This window comes from Chrysemys picta, chromosome 9 (genome assembly GCF_011386835.1).
Source record: "Chrysemys picta bellii isolate R12L10 chromosome 9, ASM1138683v2, whole genome shotgun sequence".
NCBI classification, from domain to species: domain Eukaryota; kingdom Metazoa; phylum Chordata; order Testudines; family Emydidae; genus Chrysemys; species Chrysemys picta.
The window spans coordinates 7,158,084-7,167,612 of record NC_088799.1 but is presented as its reverse complement, the minus strand read 5'-3'; the positions used below and the strand labels follow the sequence as shown (position 1 = coordinate 7,167,612).

The 9,529-nt window shown below is 48.9% G+C and overlaps 1 long non-coding RNA gene across 1 annotated transcript; it reads right to left on the bottom strand.

Annotated features, from left to right (window-relative positions):
* Positions 1–161: 161 nt before the first annotated feature.
* LOC135973629 (uncharacterized) lies at positions 162–4,441 on the bottom strand. Its single transcript, XR_010590550.1, has 2 exons — positions 4,337–4,441; positions 162–3,525 (listed from the first exon to the last, which is right to left on the bottom strand). It is a non-coding gene; the product is annotated as an uncharacterized LOC135973629 (long non-coding RNA).
* Positions 4,442–9,529: the final 5,088 nt, after the last annotated feature.

The window sequence follows — 9,529 nt, the reverse complement described above, 5'->3', positions numbered from 1 at the left end:
GGAAGGCGGCAGATATGGGGGCCAGGCTGTTTGGGGTGGCACAGCCTTCCCTACCCGGCCTTCCATACAGTTTCGCAACCCTGTTGCCCGCCCTAAAGGGCTCGAGGGGACAACAATGGTCCGTCGCCCGGTGTGCTTGGCACCAATAAAGACACCGAGGGGAGAAAGCAAGCCAAGTTTATTTCAGAGCTCTGAAATGGCACTAGGAGACCAGCATGTCTCAAATCCAGTGCCACAAATACAAACAAATTTTACCTTTTATACTCCAAACTGTTTGCATACATCTCTTTGTCTGGCTGTTCCCCCTTACCCCTCCCTTCCAGACAACTGTTACAATAAACTCTACATAAACTTGTGAGAAAACTTTCCCAGTCTTTGCGACCTTGTGTTAGACATCTGCAAACTAACTACCCCTCCTTTCCCTCCTCCTTATCTCTATTATTTCTGCTAGTGTGAGTGAAACTGCAGCCATGTGCTAGAAACGCTGACCAATACATTTCTGCTTCAGCCTGCTTCAGAGCATGTAAGCAGTTAGCATAGAAGTAGGTGAGAGTTCCCAAGATGGAGTCACTGTGGTTCACAGACCCAGAGCAAAAGAGCTTCATCGGCACTTTTGGCCTTCCACTCTCCCGAGTTACCTGGTAGCTATGCCTAGTGGACCCCAACAATCCCTCCTTTGAGAACACTCAACAAACCTTTGTCAGAGTTTTCTCATACTCTAAAGACAAAATGCGATTAAGCTCCATGCAATCAGGAATTGTTGACACTAAACAAGTCAAAAAATAACAAGACCAAATATATAGGCCAGGTCGGCCTTCTGTGAGAAAATAAAACCAATGCTCAGGGTTCTCGCGGGGAGTATGCTGTGACTGTTCAGAAAGATCACAACGCATTCCCAGTGACCCTTACTGTCTTTTGAATAACAGCTTAAGTCCCAAATCGTCGTTAGCAGTCTTCTCCGCAGGCTGGACAGTCCACTGTTTAGGAGTGGGCACTGCTTTCAGTTGAGAGTGATGAATCCAGTTCTTGTGTCCTTCGACCTTTGCTGCTGTATGGGTGACAAGCAGGACGGTGTGGGGTCCCTTCCACTTCTCTTGGAGAGGCTCGTCCTTCCAGGTCCGCACGAGAACGGAGTCACCAGGCTGCAGGGAGTGGACCGGAGTATCCAGCAGAAGAGGCTGTGAATCTTTGTAGTAACACAAGGGGCAAAGCATCAGGCCACTTAAGAGAGGCCTCCTGACAGACCTTTGAGAGGTGTCGCTTGAGTGTCTGATTTGTGCGTTCCACTACTCCACTGGCTTGTGGTCGCCAGGGTGTGTGGCGTTTCCAGGGGATTTGCAGAGCACTTGATATCTTTTGAACAATTTGGGATGTGAAGTGTGTTCCATTGTCAGATTCCATCCACTGAGGAAGGCCGAAGCGAGGAATGATTTCCTTGACAAACTTAAGAGCCACTGTTTTGGCAGTGTTGTTGCGACATGGGAAGGCTTCAGGCCATCCGCTGAATCGATCCACTAAGACGAGAAGGTACCTGTACCCTTGGGTCCTGGGAAACTCAGTAAAGTCTATTTGCCACACCAATCCTGGGCCTGGGGTAGGTTCCAGGGTGGCTGGTGGCACTGCTACTCCTGGTCGAGGGTTATTCTTTTGGCAGATTAAACATTCAGCCTGTACCTGTGATGCTAGGGGTTTAAGTCCAGAGGTTAGAAAATATTTATTCATGAGCTGGGTAAGAGCCTCTCTGCCTGCGTGTGTGGTTTGATGCAGTTTCTGCAACACTGGTCGAATAAAGCCCTTGGGCAGGAGGATTTTTCCCTCTGTGGAATAAAGCCATCCCTCCTTTTCCTGGAGACCGAGACTGTCAGCCAGGTGTCTGTCCTCTTGGGAGTACTGAGGGGCTGCAAGCTCACCCACTGATGGGATGAGGGCATGCATTTGGGCATTCTCCTCAGTTGCTGATTTCAGGGTAGCAGCTCGTTTAGCTTCCCTGTCTGCTCTGGCATTGCCCTTGGATACATCTTGATCTTCCCTTTGATGGGCTTTGCAATGCACCACTGCTACTGCTGAGGGGAGTTGTACTGCTTCTAAAAGCCGGAGAATTTGAGACCCATGCTTGACCGGAGAACCTTGGGCTGTTAGCATTCTCCTTTGCTTCCACAGACCAGCGTGAGCATGCAATACCCCAAAAGCATACTTTGAGTCAGTAAAGATATTAACCCGTTTGTCTTTTGCCAGCTCGAGTGCACGAGTCAGGGCCACTAGTTCAGCAAGCTGGGCAGATGTTCCTGCCGGTAAACTCTCAGCTTCCACGGTATCATGAAGAGACACAATAGCATAACCAGCCCTCCTTTGCCCATCCACAACAGTACTACTGCCATCCGTATACCATTCCAAGTCAGCATTTGGGAGTGGCTGATCTTTTAAATCTGGGTGGCTAGAGTAGTGGGGCATCTATGATTTCCAGACAGTCATGTTCCTGCTTTTCTGTCTCTGGTAGCAGTGTAGCTGGATTAAGGGAGGGACAGATCTGCAGGGTGACTTCAGGATTCTCTAACAGCTTCGCCTGGTACCGAGCAACCCGAGCCTGTGTGAGCCAAAGACCACCCTTAGTGTCCAGCAAGGCTCGGACCATATGGGGAACATACACTTGCACAGTTCCTCCCAGTGTCAGTTTTTCAGCTTCCCCAAGCACTAGAGCAGTAGCTGCGACCGCCCTCAAACAGGCTGGCCATCCCTTTGAAACTTGATCCAGTTGTTTAGAAAAGTATGCCACAGGATGTTTCCAGGCACCTAATAGCTGGGTAAGCATTCCCAAAGCTACCCCTTTTCATTCATGCACATACAGTTGGAACGGCTTAGATATATCGGGCAAACCCAGGGCTGGAGCTTCCATTAGCTTCCTTTTTAAGATTTTAAATGCCCTGTCCGCTTCTGGGGACCAGTGAAAGGGTTCATGTTCTGCTCCCTTAACACATTCATACAGAGGTTTAGCCCACAGTCCAAACTCTGGAATCCATATTCTGCAAAAACCGGCCATGCCCAGGAATGACCTAAGCCGTTTACGGTTGCTGGGGATGGGAACTTGGCAAATAGCCTCCTTCCTTTCGTTTGAGAGCTGTCTCTCTCCCTGCCTGATGTGAAATCCCAGATATTGAACCTCTGAAAGAGCAATTTGGGCTTTGCTTTGAGATACCCTGTATCCTCGCAGTCCAATAAAGTTTAGGAGACTCACAGTAGCTCTGAGACAAGGGATTAGACCCACAGCAGCAATTAACAAGTCATCTACATATTGCAGCAGGAGGGCTCTGTCTGAATTATCCCACTCCTCCAAATCTCTGGCCAAAGCCTGTCCAAACAGAGTGGGGGAATTTTTAAATCCTTGAGCCAATACTGTCCAACAAAGCTGCCTTTTAACCCTTCTGTTGTCCTCATTGTGCCTTGCAGTATTTTGCAGATCTCACAGTTGCTTGGTCACATTCAGGCCCCCCTTTCTCTTGATTGTCAGCCAAGCCTTAGCTGTGAACACTGTCCTTGGATAAAGTAGGGTTACCATATTTCAGCAAGCAAAAAAGAGGACGGGAGGAGCCCCACCCCTGTCCTGCCCTAGCCCCGCCCCTGCCCCACCCACTTCCCGCCCCCCTCAGAACCCCCAACCCTCCCCCCTCGCTCTTTGTCCCCTGACTGCCCCCTCCTGGGACCCCTGCCCCTAACTGCCCCCCCTAGACTTCACTGCCTACCTAAGCCTCCCTGCTCCTTGTCCCCTGACTGCCCCCTCCTGAGACCCTCTCCCCAATCCTAACTGGCCACCTTGGACCCTACCCCCTACCTGTGCCCTGATTGCCCCAACCCTTATCCACACCCCCAGACAGAGCCCTGGGACTCCCACACCCCATCCAACCACTCCCCACCCCCTGACAGCCCCCCCCAGAACTCCCGACCCATCTAAACCCCTCTGCTCCCTGTCCCCTGACTGCTCCGATCCCTCTCCCCACCCCTGCCCCCTGACAGCCCCCCCAAAACTCCCAAACACCCACCCCCCACTCCTTGTCCCCTGACTGCCCCCTCCTGGGACCCCTGCTCCTAACTGCCCTCCAGAACCCCACCCCCTACCTAAGACTCCCTGTTCCTTGTCCCCTAACTGCCCCCTCCTAAGACATCCCCCAAATTCCCCCCCAGGACCCTACCCCCTACCTGTACCCTGACTGCCCAAAACCTTATCCACACTCCCCCCCAGAAAGCTCCCCCCTGAACTCCTGAACCCCCCCTCCCATCTCTTGACTGCCCCATCCAAAACCTTCCTGCCCCCTGGCTCCCTTGTCGTTGCCCTTTGGTTCACCTAAGGGCTCTCTGGGAGCTTGCTGAGTCTGAGCCGTTCTCCCGGCACGCTGGCCAGCAGCGGGGGAGGAGCTCCAGCCTGCCGGAGGCGAATGCAGGGAGGGAGGGAGGGAGGGAGTGAGCTATGCTGCGGGGGCGGGGGGGAGGGGGAAGTGGAGGAGGGACTCTCTCGCTGTCGGAGCCCCATGTAAGTACCACCATCCGGCTGCCCTATTAGCCGCGAGTGCTCTGCATGGGGGGGGGAGGGGAGAGAGGGAAGTCCGGACATTAACAAATTCCCCCCGGACGCTATTTTTAGTTAAAAAATCCGGACATGTCCGGGGGAATCCGGACGAATGGTAACCCTAGGATAAAGCCAGCATGACTGAGCTGCTAGCTATATTTTCCATTCAGTTAACTCATTCTGTGCTCTTTCCTCTTCTCCCTTTCTCGGCTTCTTCTAACTTCCAAAGGAACCTTCCACTCTTCACTCATACACCTTTTCTCCAACCATTAACACATACACATTACCATTAAACATCCTTCCAGTAACATAACTTCTATACAGAGCTTTGAAGCAACAAACCAGGACGAGCACACTCACTTCTGAGGATTCCACTCTGTACAACCTCTGGTGTCCAATAGCTTTCCCTTTTAAACCTGAAATGCCTTCCCCGTCTTCCTTCTTAGCCTTAGCTGTAACCTGATTCCGCTCCACTTCAGACAACAGGGTTCTCATAAGTATATTGCAGTCATCCCAGTCAGGCTTATGGCTAGCTAGACAACCTTCAAAGATAGAAATGAACTTGCTTGGATTCGTTGAGAATTCTCCTGCCTCTGCCTTGAAAAGCAGCCAGACGTACAGGGTTAAAAGCAACATGAGAATATACAGACACTATCTGTGCTGGCCGTTCCTGTGTTCCTGGACGGGCTACCACACTCTCCGTAATCAACAGATACAATCCCACTGGGGGGGTACTCTCTGGAGCCTGTGGGGGTGGAGGAGCCGAAGGGGACACCGATTCTGGCATTACAACAGTGGGAGGGTTCTGGGGTTTAGCAGCCAATACTACCGAGCCTGTTGGAGTCAAATGGCACTTGAGCAAAATATCAGTCCTATTTCTTAACACCATAAACGTATACGCATAGAGATGTTCATTCCATTTACCTGTTCTCTGACCGAACAAAAGCAATTGAAGGATCGTGTTGTAATTAAGTGATCTTTCCGGTGGCCACCTTTCTTGGCACTCTAGCTGGTACTGAGGCCAATCAACTGTACAGAACCTTTTCAATTTACTTTTCATCAACTGATCAGATCCAAACACTTTCCAGGTCACCAGAATGCATTCTAAGGGTGTACACTGTACCCTGCCGGCTGTACTCTGTCCCTGCCCCATACTGAGGGAGACTATGGGCGTCCCCAGGTCAAAACAGGTAGACACTGGGCATCCCCAGGTCACAACAGATAAAGTCCCCACTGGGCTGTTCCTACCTTATCCAAGGGTCCGGTTCTGCACCGTCGCCCTATCCACGGGACCGGTTCCCCACCGTCGCCCGCAGCTGCTTCTCCACTGTCTGTGTGCGTTGCACTGTTGTGCCCTCCGGGGTCGAGAAAATCACGTCTCCGCTGAGGCCCCCGATGAAGTCACCGGTAAGCTCTGGGCGTTGGTCGTCGTCGTAATCCGTCGGCCACCAGGAGGGATCCGGGCAAGGCTAAATTTCAGCCTCGGGCCCACCCAGGGACGCCAAAACTGTTGCCCGCCCTAAAGGGCTCGAGGGGACAACAATGGTCCGTCGCCCGGTGTGCTTGGCACCAATAAAGACACCGAGGGGAGAAAGCAAGCCAAGTTTATTTCAGAGCTCTGAAATGGCACTAGGAGACCAGCATGTCTCAAATCCAGTGCAACAAATACAAACAAATTTTACCTTTTATACTCCAAACTGTTTGCATACATCTCTTTGTCTGGCTGTTCCCCCTTACCCCTCCCTTCCAGACAACTGTTACAATAAACTCTACATAAGCTTGTGAGAAAACTTTCCCAGTCTTTGCGACCTTGTGTTAGACGCCTGCAAACTAACTACCCCTCCTTTCCCTCCTCCTTATCTCTATTATTTCTGCTAGTGTGAGTGAAACTGCAGCCATGTGCTAGAAACGCTGACCAATACATTTCTGCTTCAGCCTGCTTCAGAGCATGTAAGCAGTTAGCATAGAAGTAGGTGAGAGTTCCCAAGATGGAGTCACTGTGGTTCACAGACCCAGAGCAAAAGAGCTTCATCGGGGGTGCCCTTATCCCATTGGTAAGTATAGTAACTCGTTCAAACTCATTAAAAGACACATCAACGTTACCATAGCTACCTGCGATTCAACATCTGCTGATGTTTTCTTCCAAAAATACTCTAAATCTGATACCAACTGCCTTCTTTAGTCTTTCAGCACTTGTGATTATGACAAAACAGGCAAAACAAAGTCTTATACCATTTTATGATTTAAGGTCACTGTTAGTTTACTTACTTCTGCTAACTTCATTAAACAACTTCTGCTAAGGCTCTGAGGCCTTGCTCTTAGCCTAATTCTTAGTCTAGGCCAATAGGCTTCTTGCGTTTCTATATTATTATTCGTATGTTTACAGTCTACCAAACCTGCTATGAACTAGAACTTCTTTCCCTTCCTATTGCACCAGGGTTTGTTACAACAGATCCGGAGCAGCGTCTGCTGCGTGCCTCAGAAATGTCCTGGTCTTAGAGCTAAAGCTGGACTGTGGAGTTCCATCCCTGAACTGCTTTCTAGACCTAGTTTCTAGGTCTGATTCCGTATTTGGAAGAGCCAAGCTACCCTGTCTCCGGCTAGGGATGCCCCAGACCCTGCTGGGGGTTGTTTATGCTACGTTTCGTGGCATACAAAGAAGTTAGATTAAAAATCTGAAATGTTCTTGCTGGAAGGTGGCAACGTAACACTGCTCTTTCTTAGAATTCAAATGATAACCCGAAGAACCCCAAAGCAGAAAGGCTCAACTCACCCCACCTTCCTCGAGGCCGGCGGGCTCTTTCTGGTCACGTGCTTTCTGCAGAGCCGGTTGGTCAGGGACACTCTCAAAGTGATAGCTTGCAATTTCAAACAATCCTCGATATATTCAGCATTAGTGAGGATCCACACTCACAGTAGAAGAAGAAGAAGAAGGGAATATGGTTCTCAATATCTTCCTGTGAATCTCCACCCTTCTCTTCTTCCCCTTTACTTTGGGGATTAAAATGCTCCTGGATTCTAAATTAGTGAAGGAACTGAGGTGGGTCTGCACTGCACCCCGTTACATGCCCTCAGGGGGTAAGGGGGCTGTAGGGGAACTCAGTGCATGTGCAGCCTCAGACACTGCTGACCACAAAAATCCAGACATCCGCACATGCAAACCAGCAGTAGGGGGGGGGGAGGTATAGCTCAGTGGTTTGAGCATTGGCCTGCTAAACCCAGGGTTGTGAGTTCAATCCTTGAGGGGGCCATTTAGGGATTTAGGGCAAAAATCTGTCTGGGGATTGGTCCTGCTTAGAGCAGGGGGTTGGACTAGATGACCTCCTGAGGTCCCTTCCAACCCTGAGATTCTATGATCCAGGCAGGCAACCAGCTCTTACAGCCACAGTCACTGCTATTAGGTACTCATTTTGAAGGGAAGCTTGTTTTACACTGCATGGCCCCCCTCGTTTTAAACCACCTCATTAAGATGAATTCGATCAGAACCTGAGCTATGCAAACAACAAAGCAAATTTAAAAACTCTGATTTCATGTAATTCTTGCCCTGCTTCTCGGGCAAGCAGGGGAATAAAATGCTAATAGTAAACTCATGCAGCAGCTCATGTCGCAAAACTTAAGGCTGCATAAAATTGAACATTTTAACATTTGCTGGTTTTACTTTTAAAATCTGGGACTCACGATTTCTGAGAGGGTTAATATCTAGTCGCTGTGGTTTGGCTGGCAGAAACATTGAATGCTTCTTCAGTAGAAAGATATCATTAAGTACCCCTTAGCCTGGCAATTCTGGGTTATGACGGTGACAATAAATGAGAGAAAGCAACACAGGGGAGGAAGAAGTATCAGGAAGTCCAGAAGCTAGAAAAGAGGCAGTAAGAGTTCAGCATTTCACAGCAACAGCCCTGAGTATTGATGGATAAAGCAGCAGAAAGATATTTGTTTTAAGTCATGTTTGTAATAGCTTTGGCTGTGTTTCATAGGACTGTGCAATTTCTAAAGCTGTGCTAGGTGGCCAGGTAGCCAGTTATCAGCTGGATCGATGCCTAACCCTATAGTTGGGAACATGCAGGAGTTGGGTTTTAAACGTGATCATGAGATTCTTGTTAAGGTATTTATTTATTTTCATATAATGAATTAACGGACAGTGATTGAGAACATATATGTAAATTATCAGTAAGATACTTTTCATGCTAAGGAAAGTTTTATCCAAAACAGTAAACTGAGGTCAGAAATGCCATTACCTATTAATATGGAAAGTGGAGCATTTATGTCAAACCCACTGAGCCCATGATTTAATGAAAACACAGTATGTCTAACTCAGCAGAAAGGTGAAAGGAATCACCTTTCTTAAAGAGAAACTCCAACAGTATTTATGCATCCTCCTCCAGGGTCTCCAGTTGTGACCTTTAGATCTACTCCAAAGGGGAAGGAGCCAGGAATATTGGACTTTTAGGAAAGAAGAGTTATTTGTCAGCTAGCCTTCGACTTCTGTGAATTAGCAGGGCCCTTCTCTCGAATGATGATTACCTAATGTGGAGCAAAGTTGCTGAGTATCTCACTAAGCTTCTATCAAACCTCAGAGAGGAATTAAAATCTTTGTCTGTGGAGGGTCAATAAATAGAGAAAAATTCCCTATACACCTGCATTGATGCTGCTGAAATGGTGCTGCGATCGATGGCAGCCGAGATGACTATGCGGCAGGTGTCATGGCTCCAGTCTTCTGGGTTGCCAAAGAAGGTCCAAGTTACCCTGGAAGGCCGCCTCTTTGATGGGAATCATCTGATCCGTTCTAGAACTGATGAGTCGTAACGTACACTGGAAGTCTCTCCTACCATGTTATGGTCATTGGGTCTCTACACTTCCCTCTACAAGAAGAAGCAGTCTTGATATCGTACTCCGCTAAAACAGCCTGTCATTACTCCTTGTCATCATCCATATCAGAGAACATCAGATTTCTCCAAGAAGAAATAACAT